Below are 19,238 nucleotides of genomic sequence, written 5' to 3' on the forward strand. Positions count from 1 at the left end.
TGAGGGCTGCAATATACCTGCTTCCTCAAAATACTGATTAAGGTGTGCCATGTCCCTATTTCCGCCAAATACTGATTGAGGGGTTCTATATTCCTGTTTCCGCCAAAAACGGATTGAGGGGTGCCATATACTTTCTTCCACAAAATACTGACTAAGGCGTGCTATTGCTTTATACCTTCTACCACCAAATACTAATTGAGGGCTGCAATACACCTGCTTACACAAAATACTGATTGAGGGGTGCCAAATTCCTGTTTCCGACAAATATTGATTGAGAGGTGCTATATACCTGTTTCTGCCAAATACTGATTGAGTGGTGCCATATACCTGATTCTGCCAAATACTGATTCAGGTGAGCTATATTCCTTTTTTACGCCAAATACTGAATGAGGGGTGCTATATACCACTTTCCTTTAAATAATGATTGAGGGGTGCTATATACCTTCTTCCACAAAATACTGATTGAGGGGTGCTATTGCTATATACCTTCCTCCACCAAATACTGATTGAGGGCTGCGATACACCTGCTTCCATAAAATGCTGATTAAGCGGTGCTATATACCTGTTAAAGCCAAAAACACTGATTAAGGGGTGCTATATAACTTCTTACACAAAATCCTGATTGAGGGGTGCTATTGCTATATACCTTCTTGCACCAAATATTGATTGAGGGCTGCGATACACCTGCTTCCACAAAATACTTATTGAGGGGTGCCATATATCTTTTTCCGCAAATACTGATTTAGGGGTTCTATATTCCTGTTTCTGCCAAATTTTGATTGAGGGGTGCCATATACCATCTTCCACAAAATACTGATTGAGGGGTGCTATTGCTATATACCTTCTTTCACAAAATACTAATTGAGGTCTGCGATACACCTGCTCTCACAAAATACTGATTGAGGGGTGCCATATACCTGTTTCCGCCAAATACTGATTGAGGGGTGCTATATATCTTATTCCGCCAAATACTAATTGAGGGGTGCCATATACCTTCTTCCACAAAATACTGACGGAGGGGGGCTATTGCTATATACCTTCTTCCACCAAATACTAATAAAGGGCTGCAATACACCTGCTTCCACAAAATACTGATTAAGGGTTGCCATTTACATGTTTCTGCCAAATACTGACTGAGTGGTGCCATATACCTTCTTCCACTAAATACTGATGGAGCGGTGCTGATGCTATATGCCTTCTTCCACAAAAAACGTATTGAGGGGTGCCAAATACCTGTTTCTGCCAAATACTAATTCAGGGGTGCTATATACCTGTTTCCACCAAATACTGATTGAGGAATGCTATATACCTGTTTCCACCAAATACTGATTGAGAGGTGCTATTGCTATATACATTCTTCTACCAAATACTAATTGAGGGCTACAATACACCTGGTTCCACAAAATACTGATAAAGGGGTGCCATATACCTGTTTACTCCAAATACTGATTGAGGGGTGCTATATACCTGTTTCCGCCAAAAACTGATTGAGGGGTGCCATATACTTTCTTCCACAAAATACTGACTGAGGGGTGCTATTGCTATATACCTTCTTCTACCAAATATTGATTAAGAGGTGCAATACAACTGCTTCCGCCAAATACTGATTGAGGGGTGCCATATACCTGTTTCCGCTAAATACTAATTGAAGGGTGCTATATACCTGTTGTCGCCAAATACTGATTGAGGGGTGCAATATTCCTTTTTCCACAAAATACTGATTTAGGGGTTCTATTGCTATATACCTTCTTCCACAAAATACTAATTGAGGCCTGCAATACACCTGCTTACACAAAATACTGATTGAGGTGTGCCAAATACCTGTTTCTGCCAAATACTGATTAAGAGGTGCTATATACCTGTTTTCGCCAAATACTGATTGAGAGGTGCTATATACCTTTTTATGCCAAATACTGATTGAGTGGTGCCATATATCGTCTTCCACCAAATACTGATTGAGGGCTGCAATACACCGGCTTCCTCAAAATACTGATTGAGGGGTGCTATATACCTGTTTCCGCCAAATTCTGATTGAGGGGTGCTATATACCACTTTCCTTTAAATAATGATTGAGGGGTGCTATATACCTACTTCCACAAAATACTGATTGAGGGGTGCTATTGCTATATACCTTCCTCCACCAAATACTGATTGAGGGCTGCGATACACCTGCTTCCATAAAATACTGATTTAGCGGTGCTATATACCTGTTTCCGCCAAATATTGATTGAGGGCTGCTATTTCTTTATACCTTCTTCTACAAAATACTGATTGAGGGCTGCGATACACCTGCTTCCACAAAATACTGATTGAGGGGTGCCATATACCTGTTTCCGCCAAATACTGATTGAGGGGTGCCATATACCTTCTTCCACAAACTACTGACTAAGGAGTGCTATTGCTATATACTTTCTTCCACCAAATACTGATAGAGGGCTGCAATACACCTGCTTCCACAAAATACTGATTGAGTGGTGCCAAATACCTGTTTCTGCCAAATACTGATTGAGTGGTGCCATATACCTTCTACCACCAAATACTGATTGAGGGCTGCGATTCACCTGCTTCCACAAAATACTGATTGAGGGGTGACATATACCTGTTTCTGCCAAATACTAATAGAGGGGTGCTATATACCTTTTTCCGCAAAATACTGATTGAGGGGTGCTATATACCTGTTTCCGCCAAATACTGATTGAGGGGTGCTATATACCTATTTCTGCCAAATACTGATTGAGGGGTGCTATATACCTTCTTCCACAAAATACTGATTAAGGGGTGCTATTGCCATATACCTTCTTCCACCAAATACTGATTGAGGGGTGCTATATTCCTTCTTCCACAAAATACTGATTAAGGGGTGCTTTTGCCATATACCTTCTTCCACCAAATACTGATTGAGGTCTGCGATACACTTGCTTCCACAAAATATTTATTGAGGTGTGCTATATACCTGTTTCCAAAAAATACTGATTGAGGGGTGCCATATACCTTCTTTCACTTAATACTGATTGAGGGGTACTATTGCTATATACCTTCTTCCACAAAATATTCATTGAGGACTGCGATACACCTACTTCCACAAAATACTTATTGAGGGGTGCTATATACGTTTTTCCCTTTCAAATACTGAATGAGAAGTGTTATTTATCAAATAAAGGACGGCTCTACCTCCTGATTTGGGATGGCCAGGTGCACCTATCTGATGTCGCACTCAAGGCACCTCAGTAATACATAAAAAGAAAGATGGGCACTCTAATATCCGGAACCAACAGGTTAAGTTTAATAATCGCAATACTAATATATAAAATAAAATATAATATAAAATATACAGAATTGTTCCAATCAGGAATAAATACGTGGACAATCTGTTTGGTATCTTCAATAACTATATAAAATACAGGCCTGTCGCTATACAATAATATGCAATAAAATAATAGAATGAAAATAAACTACACAATAAAATATTATAATACTGGTGGTAGCCACTATGGGTACGCAATAAGCTGCTGCAGGTTGAATGGGGCCGCTGGTGATTAACCTAGTCGGATCCACCCAATCTGCAAACGTTTGCAGATTGGGTGGATCCGACTAGGTTAATCACCAGCGGCCCCATTCAACCTGCAGCAGCTTATTGCGTACCCATAGTGGCTACCACCAGTATTATAATATTTTATTGTGTAGTTTATTTTCATTCTATTATTTTATTGCATATTATTGTATAGCGACAGGCCTGTATTTTATATAGTTATTGAAGATACCAAACAGATTGTCCACGTATTTATTCCTGATTGGAACAATTTTGTATATTTTATATTATATTATATTTTATATATTAGTATTGCGATTATTAAACTTAACCTGTTGGTTCCGGATATTAGAGTGCCCATCTTTCTTTTTATGAGAAGTGTTATTTACCTGTTTCCGCCAAATACTGATTCAGGGGTTCTATATACCTGTTTCTGCCAAATACTGATTGGTGGTGTCATATACCTTCTTCCACCAAATACTGAATGAGGGCTGCTATACAACTGCTTCCACAAAATGCTGATTGAGGGCTGCCATATACCTTTTTCCGCCAAATACTGATTGAGAGGTTCCATATACCTGGTTCCGCTAAATACTGATTGAGGGGTGCTATATACCTGTTTCTGTTAAATACTGATTGAGGGGTGCCATATACCTACTTCCAATAAATACTGATTGAGGGCTGCAATACACCTGCTTCCACAAAATACTGAATGAGGGGTGCCATATACCTATTTCCGCCAAATACTGATTCAGGGGGGCTATATACCTGTTTCTGCCAAATACTGATTGAGGGGTGCCATATACCTTCTTCCATAAAATACTGATTGAGGGTTGCTTTTGCTATATACCTACTTCCACCAAATACTGATTGAGGGCTGCAATACACCTGCTTCCACAAAATACTGATTGAGGGGTGCCATATACCTATTTCCGCCAAATACTGATTCGGGGGTGCTATATACCTGTTTCTGCCAAATACTGATTGAGGGGTGCCATATACCTTCTTCCATAAAATACTGATTGAGGGGTGCTATTGCTATATACCTTCTTCCACAAAATACTAATTGAGGTCTGCGATACACCTGCTTCCACAAAATACTGATTGAGGGGTGCCATATACCTGTTTCCGCCAAATACTGATTGAGGGGTGCTATATGTCTGTTTCCGCCAAATACTAATTGAGGGGTGCCATATACCTTCTTCCACAAACTACTGATTGAGGGCTGCCATATACCTTTTTCGGCCAAATACTTTTCTGCCCTCAGTCAGTATTTGGCGAAAACATGTAAATGGCACCCCTCAATTAGTATTTTGTGGAAGCAGGTGTATTGCAGCCCTCTATCAGTATTTGGTGGAAGAAGGTATATAGCAATATCACCCCTCAGTCAGTAGTTTGTGGAAGAAGGTATATGGCACCCCTCAATCAGTATTTGGCGGAAACAGACATATAGCACCCCTCAATCAGTATTTGGCGGAAACAGGTATATGGCACCACTCAATATATTGCTATATACCTTCTTCCACCAAATACTGATAGAGGGCAGCAATACACCTACTTCCACAAAATACTGATTGAGGGGTGCCATTTACATGTTTTCGCCAAATACTGACTGAGGGGTGCTATATACCTGTTTCTGCCAAATACTGATTGAGTGGTGCCATATACCTACTTCCACTAAATACTAATGGAGGGGTGCTATTGCTATATACTTTCTTCCACCAAATACTTATTGAGGGCTGCGATACACCTGTTTAACAAAATACTAATTGATGTGTGCCATATACCTGTTTCTGCTAAATACTGATTGAGGGGTACTATATATCTGTTTCCGCCAAATACTTATTGAGGGGTGCTATATACGTTTTTCCCTTCCAAATACTGAATGAGAAGTGTTATATACCTGTTTCTGCCAAATACTGATTGGTGGTGTCATATACCTTCTTCCACAAAATGCTGATTGAGGGCTGCCATATATCTTTTTCCGCCAGATACTGATTGAGGGGTGCTATATACCTGGTTCCGCTAAATACTGATTGAGGGGTGCTATATACCTGTTTCTGTTAAATACTGATTGAGGGGTGCCATATACCTACTTCCAATAAATACTGATTGAGGGCTGCAATACACCTGCTTCCACAAAATACTGATTGAGGGGTGCCATATACCTATTTCTGCCAAATACTGATTCAGGGGTGCTATATACCTGTTTCTGCCAAATACTGATTGAGGGGTGCCATATACCTGTTTCTGCCAAATACTGATTGAGTGGTGCCATATACCTGTTTCCGCCAAATACTGATTGAGGGGTGCTATATGTCTGTTTCCGCCAAATACTGATTGAGGGGTGCCATATACCTTCTTCCACAAACTACTGACTGAGGGGTGATATTGCTATATACCTTCTTCGACCAAATACTGATAGAGGGCTGCAATACACCTGCTTCCACAAAATACTGATTGAGGGGTGCCATTTACATGTTTTCGCCAAATACTGACTGAGGAGTGCTATATACCTGTTTCTGCCAAATACTGATTGAGTGGTGCCATATACCTACTTCCACTAAATACTGATGAAGGGGTGCTATTGCTATATACTTTCTTCCACCAAATACTTATTGAAGGCTGCGATACACCTGCTTTCACAAAATACTAATTGATGTGTGCCATATACCTGTTTCTGCCAAATACTGATTGAGGGGTACTATATACCTGTTTCCGCCAAATACTGATTGAGGGGTGCTATATACCTGTTTCCGCCAAATACTGATTGAGGGGTGCTATATACCTGTTTCCGCCAAATACTGATTGAGGGTGCCATATACTTTCTTCCACAAAATACTGATTGAGGGGTGATATTGCCATATACCTTCTTCCACCAAATACTGATTGATGTCTGCGATACACCTGCTTCCACAAAATACTGATTGAGGGGTGCTATATTCCTTCTTCCACAAAATACTGATTGAGGGGTCGTATTGCTAAATACCTTCTTCCACCAAATACTGATTGAGGGCTGCGATACACCTGCTTCCACAAAATACTGATTGATGGGTTGAATATACCTGTTTCCGCCAAATGCTGACTGAGGGGTGCTATATACCTGATTCCGTCAAATGCTGATTTTGTGGTGCTATATACCTTTTTTCTCCAAATACTGATAGATGGGTGCCATATACCTTCTTCCACAAAATACTGATTGAGGGGTGCTATTGCTATATACCTTCTTTCACCAAATACTGATTGAGGACTTCGAAACACCTGCTTCTGCAAAATACTGATTGAGGGGTGCCATATACCTGTTTCCGCCAAATACTGATTGATTTTGTGGTGCTATTTACCTGTTTCCGTCAAATACTGATTGAGGGCTGCGATACACCTTATTCCACAAAATACTAATTGAGTGGTTCAACATACCTCTTTCCCCCAAATGCTGATTGAGGGGTGCTATATACCTGTTTCTGCCAAATACTGATAGAGGGGTGCCATATACCTTCTTCCACAAAATTCTGATTGAGGGGTGCTATAGCTATTTACCTGTTTCCGCCAAATACTGATAGAGGGCTGCAATACACCTGCTTCCACAAAATATTGATTGAGGGGTGCCATATACATGTTTCTGCCAAATACTGTCTGAGGGGTGCTATATACCTGTTTCTGCCAAATACTGATTTAGTGGTGCCATATACCTTCTTCCACTAAATTCTGATATAGGGTTGCTATTGCTATATACTTTCTTCCACCAAATACTGATTGAGGGCTGCGATACACCTGCTTCCACAAAATACTGATTAAGGGGTGCCATATTCCTGTTTCCGCCAAATACCGATTGAGGGGTGCTATATACCTGTTTCCGTCAAATATTGATTTAGAGGTGCCATATAACTTCTTCCACTAAATACTGATTGAGGGGTGCTATTGCTATATACCTTCTTCCACAAATACTGCTCTTCTCTACAGACTTAGGCAGAGGGTCATTTAGAAAATGACAGGCAGAGGAAGAGGCAGACGGTTCCGCAGGGATGGTAGGGGTCGGGCAGGTGCACCAGGCCGAATCATAAGTTGGAAGTTGATGAAGGCGCTTGAGATAACTTCAAAGGGCGCACCAGAGTTGGTTGAGTGACTCACTCAGCCTTCCGCTTCTATACCCTCCTCATCCTCTCTATCTGCACCCTCTTCACTCTCTTCTGTGTGCACCCCCAAAGACACCACCACCATAGCCCCTCCACTCAAGTCAGAGGAATTATTTTCTCATCCATTCCCAGACCATACCGGTGCGCAGCCATTCTTGGCATCGGATGAGGAAGAGGAGGTAGCTACAGCCGCCACCCAGCAGTCTGATGACAGTACCCAGATCATCCCAAGGAGGGTGGTACCGCTGTTGCTGCCTACTCCGAGATCTCTAATGTCAGTGGTGGTGAAGGTGAGGATGATGAGGTGCCGATGGACGTCATCTGGGTGCACACAAGAGAGGAAGAGCAGGGGACTTCAGAGGGAGAGACAGAGCAGCAGATAGGGAGGAGACCGGCACATGACTCCGCAGTGTGGACTTTTTTAATGTGTCAGCTGCTGATAATAGTGTTGCCATTTGCAGCCTGTGCTGTCAACGCATAAGTCGCGGTAAGCCCAACACTCACCTAGGGATGACCGCCTTAAGAAGGCACCTGGCCACACTCCCTGCACTCCATGTCCTGCCTTTTCTCCTTCTCCTTCTCCTCTCTCCTCCCAATTGTCCTCCACTCCACCTTCCACTGTGCCATTGTCACATTCATCTGGCACAAGGCAGTCTTTCATGGCCCAAATGTTCGAGCGTGAAAAAATGTTGACGCTGGATAATCGTCTTGCCCAACTGCTGACCGCTAGCTTGTCGGAACTGCTAGCCCGCCAACCACTGCCATATAAATTGGTGGACTCAGAGGCCTTTAGAAAATTTGTGGCCATTGGCACACCGCAATGGAAGGTCCTTGGAAGGAAATATTTCTCCCTGAAGGGCATCCCTGAACTACAGATGTAGCAGAGTTAACACACAAACTCCTAACTCAAATTTCTTAACTCATTGCGTTTTCCTGAAACAAAAGCCATTGAAAAGCAATTGAAGCTGTTTGCTTAACGCATTTAGTTTAGATAACACGTCTCATAAAGCATGCTACATACTACATTTCTATATGCCCACGTTCAGCGGCAAGTTAATATATCTTTGGCACACAGTGTCAGTGCCAAGATACATCTGACCACAGACACGTGGTCTAGCAAACACGGGTAGGGAAGGTACATAACTTTTACTGCCCACTGGGTGAACCTTCTAACGGCCGTCAAGCATGTTACCCGTGGCACCCGTGTGGGTTTGGTGTTACTGCTACGGATTGCATGCAGGCCTGCCTCTTCTTCTCCTCCTCCTCCTCTTCCATCCTTCGTCTCCTCCTCGGCTGACTCCTCCTTTTCCACTGCTACCGTCTCTTCCGCTGCACCCCCCAAGCTCCCAAGAACCTATTCGACATGCCAGGTGAGACGTTGCCATGCTGTGCTGCTGCTGTTGTGCCTGGAAGCAAAGAGCCTCACAGGTCCTGCACTCCTTTCAGCTCTGCGGTCAGAAGCCGATCAGTGTCTATCCCCGTTCAATTTGACAGTTGGTAAAGTTGTGTGCGACAACGGTGCCAATCTGCTGAGCGCGCTTAAACAGGTCAAAATGACATACGTGCCATGCATGGCACACGTCCTGAACTTAGTCATGCAGCGATTGTTGCCAAATACCCCGGGTCAAGGACGTCTTGCGGCAGGCCAGGAAAATCTCTGGCCATTTTAGAAGATCTTACATGGCCATGGCTTGCTATGCTGTCGTTCAGCGGCGTAACACTTGCCCATCAGACGTCTGATTTGTGACTGCCCGACGCGCTGGAACTCCACCTTGTATATGCTTGATAGGCTGCTCCAGCAAAAACGTGCCGTTAGCGACTACCTGTACGAACTCTGCGGCAGGACAAGTTCTGGAGAGCTTGTTTTTTTTTCACAGCGCCAGTGGCTGCTCATGGGCGACGCATGCAGACCTCTGTGGCCATTTCATGAGATCGTACCTTACGCCTTCTTTCTGGAGCGTGCATTGCGTTGTGTCATTGATCAAGCCATCAAGGAGCAGGAAGATGAGGAAGTCGCAATGCTGAATGAATTCCCAGGGGGCTACTCCATCTGAGACAAGTCAGCAGGAGTCTGAAGAGGAGTCAGAGGAGGATGGTGGCTGGGGTGGCTTTTCGGAGGTCCCTGGTGTTGTTCGTGGATGGGGGGAGGAGACCGAGGATGACATTCTCCTGAGCGATGAGGAATTTAGTGCAAATGGGGGCCTTTATGCTTGAGTGTTTGAAGAGGGACCCCCGTATAAAGAGCATAAAGGTCAAGGACCTGTACTGGGTGGCAATGTACTTAGACCCTTGGTACAAACACAAAATGACGGACATGTTACCAGCATCACAGAGGGCTGTCAGAATGCAGCATTTCCAGGCCTTGCTGCGAGAGATGCTGCATTTTGCTGTTGCAGGCACTGGCAGAGGGATTTCCACCCACAGCGAAACACTGCACCTGCAAAAAGAGGGCGGTTTGAAGATGTGTTGGTCACTTCAGATATGAGATCATTCTTGCATCCAACCCATCGACAGCCGCCCTCCGGATCCAGCCTCAGGGGATGCCTAGACCGACAGGTGTCCGACTACATCTGGTTAACAGCTGATGTGTACGCTCTGAGAAGTGAGGAACACCTTGACTACTGGGTGTGCAGGCTTGACCTGTGGCCAGAGCTAGCACAATTTGCCATGGAACTCTTGGCTTGCCCCTCGTCGAGTGTCCTGGCTGAAAGGACGTTCAGCGCAGCAGGGGGGATCGTGACCGATATGCGCACTCACCTAGCTCACAACAGTGTGGACTACCTCACATTTTTAAAAATTAATGAGGCATGGATCTCGGAGGAATTCAACACCTGTGATCACCTCGTGTAATTGAATTTTCTTATGCCAGCCCACACATATCCGCCACCACCCAGAACAAAGAATGGTCCTTGCCATATGTACAGTTGCAAGAAAAAGTACGTGAACCCTTTGAAATGATATGGATTTCTGCACAAATTGGTCATAAAATGTGATCTGATCTTCATCTAAGTCGCAACAATGGACAATCACAGTCTGCTTAAACTAATAACACACAAAGAATTAAATGTTACCATGTTTTTATTGAACACACCATGTAAACATTCACAGTGCAGGTGGAAAAAGTATGTGAACCCTTGGATTTAATAATTGGTTGAACCTCCTTTGGCAGCAATAACTTCAACCAAACGTTTCCTGTAGTTTCAGATGAGACGTGCACAACGGTCAGGAGTAATTCTTGACCATTCCTCTTTACAGAACTGTTTCAGTTCAGCAATATTCTTGGGATGTCTGGTGTGAATCGCTTTCTTGAGGTCATGCCACAGCATCTCAATCGGGTCTAGGTCAGGACTCTGGGCCACTCCAGAAGGCATATTTTCTTCTGTTTAAGCCATTCTGTTGTTGATTTACTTCTATGCTTTGGGTCGTTGTCCTGTTGCAACACCCATCTTCTGTTGAGCTTCAGCTGGTGAACAGATGGCCTTAAGTTCTCCTGCAAAATGTCTTGATAAACTTGGGAATTTAATTTTCCTACGATGATAGCAATCCGTCCAGGCCCTGACGCAGCAAAGCAGCCCCAAACCATGATGCCCCCACCACCATACTTCACAGTTGGGATGAGGTTTTGATGTTGGTGTGCTGGGCCTCTTTTTCTCCACACATAGTGTTGTGCATTTCTTCCAAACAACTAAACTTTGGTTTCATCTGTCCACAGAGTATTTTGCCAGTACTGCTGTGGAACATCCAGGTGCTCTTGTGCAAACTGTAAACGTGCAGCAATGTTTTTTTGGACAGCAGTGGGTTCCTCTGTGGTATCCTCCCATGAAATCCATTCTTGTTTAGTGTTTTACGTATCGTAGATTCGCTAACAGGGATGTAAGCATATGCCAGAGACCTTTGTAAGTCTTTAGCTGACACTCTAGGATTCTGCTTCACCTCATTGAGCAGTCTGCGCTGTGCTCTTGCAGTCATCTTTACAGGACGGCCACTCCTAGGGAGAGTAGCAGCAGTGCTGAACTTTCTCCATTTATAGACAATTTGTCTTACCGTGGACTGATGAACAGCAAGGCTTTTGGAGATACTTTTATAACCCTTTCCAGCTTTATGCAAGTCAACAATTCTTAATCATAGGTCTTCTGAGAGCTCTTTTGTGCGAGGCATCATTCACATCAGGCAATGCTTCTTGTGAAAAGCAAACCCAGAACTGGTGTGTGTTTTTTATAGGGCAGGGCAGCTGTAACGAACAGCTCCAATCTCATCTCATTGATTGGACTCCAGTTGGCTGACACCTCACTCCAATTAGCTCTTGGAGATGTCATTAGTCTAGGGGTTCACATACTTTTTCCACCTGCACTGTGAATGTTTACATGGTGTGTTCAATAAAAACATGGTAACATTTAATTCTTTGTGTGTTATTAGTTTAAGCAGACTGTGATTGTCTATTGTTGTGACTTAGATGAAGATCAGATCACATTTTATGACCAATTTGTGCAGAAATCCATATCATTCCAAAGGGTTTACATACTTTTTCTTGCAACTGTATATACAGCGGCATAAAAGGCTTTTTATGTCAGGTGAATGCTTAATTTTTGGAGACTGTACTGGCCGACAGTTACATATTTATCCTGTGACCGTCTAATGCACCTCCAGCCACAGTATCCAAAGTTCTTTGCTGTCAAGTAAATGCCTATTGCCTACTTTTTGGGGCCTGTACTGGCCGAAAGTTAAATTTTTATCCTGTGACCACCTAATGTACCTCCAGCCACAGAATCCAAAGTTCTTTGCTGTCAGGTGAATTCCTATTGCCTAAATTTGGGTGCCTGTACTGGCCGACAGTTAAATATTTATCCTGTGACCCCCTAATGTACCTCCAGCCACAGGATTCAAAGTTCTTTGCCGTCAGCTGAATGCCTATTGCCTAATTTTTGGGGCCTGTACTGGCCGACAGTTACGGTATATATTTATCCTGTGACCGCCTAATGTACCTCCAGCCACAGAATCCAAATTACTTTGCTGTCAGGTGAATGCCTATTGCCTAATTTTTGGGGCCTGTACTGGCCGACAGTTACATATTGTAATGCTCCAACGGGTGTGGACCCGCTGTGCCATTTACCGGTTTGGCTTTGGGCCAAACCTGGGAGCGGAATCTAAGTGTTACCCTGCAGTGATGGACAGTTTGCAGTGTTCACCAGCGAACACATGCGGGCTGCCATCTAAACCCTTACCTGTGCCTGTGCCAGGAGCCGGTCTGAAATCAAATGCGGTCTTCGGGAGCAGGCAGTTCTGAGAACAGCCCGATGAAGGCCCCTGGCGGCTGTTCTCGGAACTGCCTGCTCCCGGTGACCGCATTTGATTTCAGACCGACTCCCGGCACAGGTAAGGGCTTACCTGTGCATCGCCGGATGGGTGAGTCAAGACGGCAGCCCGCATGTGTTCGCTGGCGAACACTGCGAACTGGCCATCACTGTTCCCCTGGTCTTCACCCTTTATCCCGCTCCAAGATGCGGAAGCTGGTCTTAGCTGCAGGGGAGACACCAGGTCGCTACCGCAAGAGTGGTCCCGGTTAACTGTCAGCTGCCCGAGCAGGCCAGAACGCCCCAGTGCAAGCACTGGGGATACAGGCAGCTGGAGCGAGCTGTCGCTGGATGGAAGAAGCGCAGCAGCAGAGTCAGATGAAGCAGAGCTGAGTTAGTAATTAAGCAGAGCTGGAGCTGTTAGAACAGCAGAGCTGAATAGCTCAGGTGCAGCAGGTGTAACAAGCTGAACAGAAGACAGAGGCGTGGTCGACAATCCGAATCATACACTTTAGGGCAGCGAGGTACAGGAGGATCAGGCAGAGACGAGGTCAGGATACAGGCTAAGGTCGGAAGCAGGATAACAACACAGGAACTACGAGCAGGAACCTTCGCTGTAGAAAACTACAATATTGCTCAGGCATCACAGGAAGGGGGAAGCACCCTTATAAAGGTGGTACCTGGCCGGGATTGGAGACAAGGAGAAATAAGGGGTGTGCATGAACCCTTAATCTCTTAAGGACACATGACGTATCGGTACGGCATGATGTCCTGGTACTTAAGGACACATGACATACCAGTACGTCATGTATAGTTCTGATCACCGCCGCCCGGCGGACGGTGATCGGGAACCGGTGCCTGCTCAAATCATTGAGCAGGCACATTGGCTAAATTCGCCGGGGGGTCCTGTGACCCCCCCATGTTGGCGATCGCAGCAAACCGTAGGTCAATTCAGACCTGCGGTTTGCTGCAGTTTCGGAAGTTTCTGATCCCCGCAGTCTGCGACCGCGGGGATCAGAGACTTCAAATAAGCTTTATTTTAATGTTTAACCCCCCCCCCCCCCCCGCTGCCCTCTTTGTTATCTGCCGGCGGGCGCAGCGCGGGGGGGGTGCAGGGAGTGCGGCAGGGAGGGCAGGCGGGCAGGGCGGGCGGTGCTTGGGGGGGCGGGCAGGCATGCGATCATCCTCCCGCCCCCTCTCTCAGGGTAGCCGAGCTGTTTGCAGAGTGTCAGCACATTGCTGACACTCTGCTTGAAACTCCTAACATCTGTGCTGGCACAGATGCCATGCGTTTAACCCCTTCCATGCCGTGGTCCGTAGGGACCGCTGTATGGAAAAGGTTAAGAGGGAGGAAGCTCCCTCCCTCTCCCATCGGGGGCTGCTGTGCCTTTTCATCCCCCGATGGGAGAGGGAGGGGGTCCACCTCCCTCCCCATCACCCACTGCTCTGCTGTGGCAGCGAGTGATGGTTACCATGGCAACCGGACGCCTTCACAGGCGTCTGGCTGTCCATGATACTGATCAGAGGCTGTCCATGGTGCTGATTAGACTTCTGCTAAAGGCAGAAGTCTAATCAGACTTTGTAAAGTGAAAATACAGTACAGTACACTATATAGTGTACTGTACTGTATTATACAGACATCAAAACCACTGGATCTTCAAGAACCAAGTGGGTCTGGGTCAAAAAAAAGTGAAAAAAAAGTGAAAAAAAAATTAAAATAAAAAAACACATTTATCACTGGTTAAAAATGAAAAAAATAAAATTCCCTACACATGTTTGATATCACCACGTCCGTAACAATCTGATCTATAAAACGGTCATGTTACTTTACCCGCACGGTGAACGCCATAAAAGAAAAAAATTTAAAAACTATGATGAAATTTTGCCCACCTTACTTCCCAAAAAAGGTAATAAAAGTGATCAAAAAAGTCGTATGTACGCCAAAATAGTACCAATCAAACCGTCACCTCATCCCGCAAAAAATGAGACCCTACCTAAGATAATCGCCCAAAAACTGAAAAAACTATGGTTCTCAGAATATGGAGACAATAAAACATGATTTTTTTGTTTTTGTTTCAAAAATGAAATAATTGTGTAAGGCTACTTTCACACTTGCGTTTTTCTTTTCCGGCATAGAGTTCCGTCACAGGGGCTCTATACCGGAAAAGAACTGATCAGGTATGTCCCCATGCATTCTGAATGGAGAGTAATCCGTTCAGTTTGCATCAGGATGTCTTCAGTTCAGTCCTTTTGACTGATCAGGCAAAAGAGAAAACCGTAGCATGCTACGGTTTTATCTCCGGCTAAAAAAACTGAAGACTTGCCTGAATGCCGGATCCGGCATTTTTTCCCATAGGAATGTATTAGTGCCGGATCCGTCCTTCCGGTATGCGCATGCTGAAAAAAAGGTGAAAAAATAAATGCCGGATCCGTTTTTGCCGGATGACACCGGAAAGACGGATCCGGCATTTCAATGCATTTTTTCGACTGATCAGGAATTTTTAAGACTGATCAGGATCCTGATCAGTCTTACTAATGCCATCAGTTAGCATACATTTTGCCTGATCCGGCAGGCAGTTCCGGCGACGGAACTGCTTGCCGGATCTCTCTGCCGCAAGTGTGAAAGTAGCCTAAAACTTACATAAATTTAAAAAAAAGTATACATATTAGGTATCGCCGCGTCCGAAAATAACCTGCTCTATAAAAATATCACATGACCTAACACCTCAGGGGAATACCGTAAAAAATAAAATAAAAAAATGGTGTAAAAAAGCTATTTTTTGTCACCTTACATCACAAGAAAGTGTAAAAGCAAGCGATTAAAAAGTCATACGCACCCCAAAATAGTGCCGATCAAACCGTCATCTCATCCCGCAAAAATCATACCCTAACCAAGATATTTGCCCAAAAACTGAAAAAACTATGGCTCTCAGACTATGGAGACACTAAAACATGATTTATTTATTTTTTTAAATGAAGTCATTGTGTAAAACTTACATAAATAAAAAAATAGTATACATATTAGGTATCGCCGCGTCCGTGACAACCTGCTCTATAAAAATATTACATGATCTAACCTGTCAGATGAATGTTGAAAAAAAAAAAAAAAAAAACGGTGCCAAAACAGCTATTTCTTGTTGCCTTGCCTTACAAAAAGTGTAATATAGAGCAACCAAAAATCATATGTACCCTAAACTAGTACCAACAATACTGCCACCCTATCCCGTAGTTTCTAAAATGGGGTCACTTTTTTGGAGTTTCTACTCTAGGGGTGCATCAGGGGGGCTTCAAATGGGACATGGTGTAAAAAAAAGGTCCAGCAAAATCTGCCTTCCAAAACCGTATGGCATTCCTTTCCTTCTGCACCCTGCCGTGTGCCCGTACAGCGGTTTACGACCACATAGGGGGTGTTTCTGCAAACTACAGAATCGGGGCAATAAATATAACATTTTGTTTGGCTGTTAACCCTTGCTTTGTTACTGGAAAAAATTGATTAAAATGGAAAATCTGTCAAAAAAGTGAAATTTTTATATTGTATCTCTATTTTGCATTAAATCTTGTGGAACACCTAAAGGGTTAACAAAGTTTGTAAAATCAGTTTTGAATACCTTGAGGGGTATAGTTTCTTAGATGGGGTCACTTTTATGGAGTTTCTACTCTAGGGGTGCATCAGGGGGGCTTCAAATGGGACATGGTGTCAAAAAAACCAGTCCAACAAAATCTGCCTTCCAAAAACCATACGATGCACCTTTCCCTCTACGCCCTACTGTGTGCCCGTACAGTAGTTTACGGCCACATATTTAGGTGGTTTCTATTATGTAAGCCTCACAAAGTGACTTCAGACCTGAACTGGTTCCTAAAAAGTGGGTTTTAGAAAATTTCTGAAAAAGTTCAAGATTTACTTCTAAGCCTTGTAACATCCCTCAAAAATAAAATATCATTCCCAAATTGATCCAAACATGAAGTAGACATATGGGGAATGTAAAGTAATAACTATTTTTGTAGGTATTACTATGTATTATAGAAGTAGAGAAATTGAAACTTGGAAATTTGCAACTTTTTAAAAAATTTTGGTAAATTTTTTTTTTATAAAATGAATTTTTTTTACTTCATTTTACCAGTGTCATGAAGTACAATATGTGACGAAAAAACAATCTCAGAATGGCCTGGATAAGTCAAAGCATTTTAAAGTTATCACCAGTGACACTGGTCAGATTTGCAAAAAATGGCCAGGTCTTTAAGGTGAAATAGGGCTGAGTCCTTAAGGGGTTAAGGACGCATAAAAATTGCCCCTGATTAAAATACATATTTTTTGTGGGAATTTTTGCCAATGATCCCCCTCTGGTATATCACTGTCCATGTTGTGGGACTATTTGTGTACTTCTAGTAAGTGTTTGCTGGCTGCAAATATGACCTGAAGGTTTTTCAGGTTTGCCTGCCGCTAAAGTGAATGGGGCCCACCGCAAACGTGCGGTTCACAAACATTTAATCGCAAACACGCGTTCGCGAATTGTCCCGGCCGATGTTCGTCCATCACTAATCTTAATTACATTGTTAACCCCCTAGTAACAGGTATATCCAATGCAGCGAACCATTTTATAGTGGAACACAATCGCAACATGACTAGTTTACGCACTTTGGCCTTTAAAAAAGTGACAGTTCGACCAAGAGGAGGTAATATTAAGAAAAACGGGAGGTATATTGGATTTTTCGATCGAATACTAGGTTTCCATCTGGACTTAAAGGCAACCTGTCACCGGGATTTTGTGTATAGATTCGAGGACATGGGTTGCTAGATGGCCGCTAGCACATCCGCAATACCCAGTCCCCATAGCTCTGTGTGCTTTTATTGTGTAAAAAACATGATTTGATACATCTGCAAATTACCTGAGATGAGTCCTGTATGTGAGATGAGTCAGGGACAGGACTCATCTCAGGTTACTTTGCATATGTATCAAATTGGGTTTTTTACACAATAAAAGCACACAGAGCTATGGGGACTGGGTATTGCGGATGTGCTAGCGGCCATCTAGCAACCCATGTCCTCGGCTCTATATACAAAATCCCGGTGACAGGTTCCCTTTAATTTGAAAAAAGAATTGATGCACTTTTATTAAATGCTGTATTATTTTAGAATGTTTGTTATTGGGAACCTACATAACAGCCTCAGGTCATGTAGTGTCACTGTTAACCCAGAGAGGTAACTACATGGAGGGTATTGTAGCCTTTTTCCCCCTTGTTGTTGTTTTCCCCTGGGTTTTTAGCTGTATAGTCTGAATTTTGGTTTGGATCATATTTAACATTGTGCGTTTTTTAACCACCTCCGGACCGCCTAACGCAGGATTGCGTTCCGGAGGTGGCAGCGCTGCGCAGAGTCACGCATATACGCGTCATCTCGCGAGACGCGAGATTTCGCTCAAAGCCGGCCCGCGCATGCGCATCGCGGGCCGGCAAAATTAAAAGAAGTATTTCGTCACCAGCCTGCCAGCAACGATCATTGGCTGGCAGGCTGGCGATTTTCAAAAAATCCAATCCAAAGTCATATAACAGATCATATTAGTAAATATGATCTGTTATATGGCTTGTCTGCTCCTGTGCTGGTCCTTTTCGTCGGTTGGATCCAGCACAGGAGCAGACTGAACTGTGAGTACACCAACACTACACCTTAGCCCCAGATCACCCACCTGCACCCCAATTAACCCTTTGATCACCCCTTTGATCGCCCCTGTCAATCACTAGTGAAAGGAAAAAAAGTGATCAGTGTAAACTGTCACTTTTTTTTTTTCACTGGTATTGGCTGTTAGGTTTTAGGGATAGTTTAGGCCCCTTGGTTAGGTAGTTAGCGTCAGTTAGCGCCCACCCCACCGCACCGCAGTCACTTTTATTCGCTGTTTAGCGTATCGCTAATCAGCATTTGTACTTTTATAGTATCTGTAAGTGATCAAAACTGATCACGGTCAGATCTATAATAGTATTAGTGTCACCTTAGCTCGCCCTCCACCCAAAACGCAGTGTTTACCCGATCAGGCCTGATCGGTCGCCCACACGTGCGTTCACCCACGCCCGCCCCACCGCAGTGACAAAAAATATATATTTTTTTGATCACTGCACATTCATTTTACACGCACTGCGGCGATAAAAAAATCAGTTTTGATATTTTTTATCAACCGCAGCAGCCTCCGGTACTTCGCTAGCCTCCCCTTTGTAGGACAGGTTTGCTTTTTTTCTTGGGTAGTCTCAGGGAATACCCCTAAATTTAGTAGTCCAAAATGTCAAACAGGGGGT

This window comes from Bufo bufo, chromosome 3, assembly GCF_905171765.1.
Source record: "Bufo bufo chromosome 3, aBufBuf1.1, whole genome shotgun sequence".
NCBI lineage: Eukaryota > Metazoa > Chordata > Amphibia > Anura > Bufonidae > Bufo > Bufo bufo.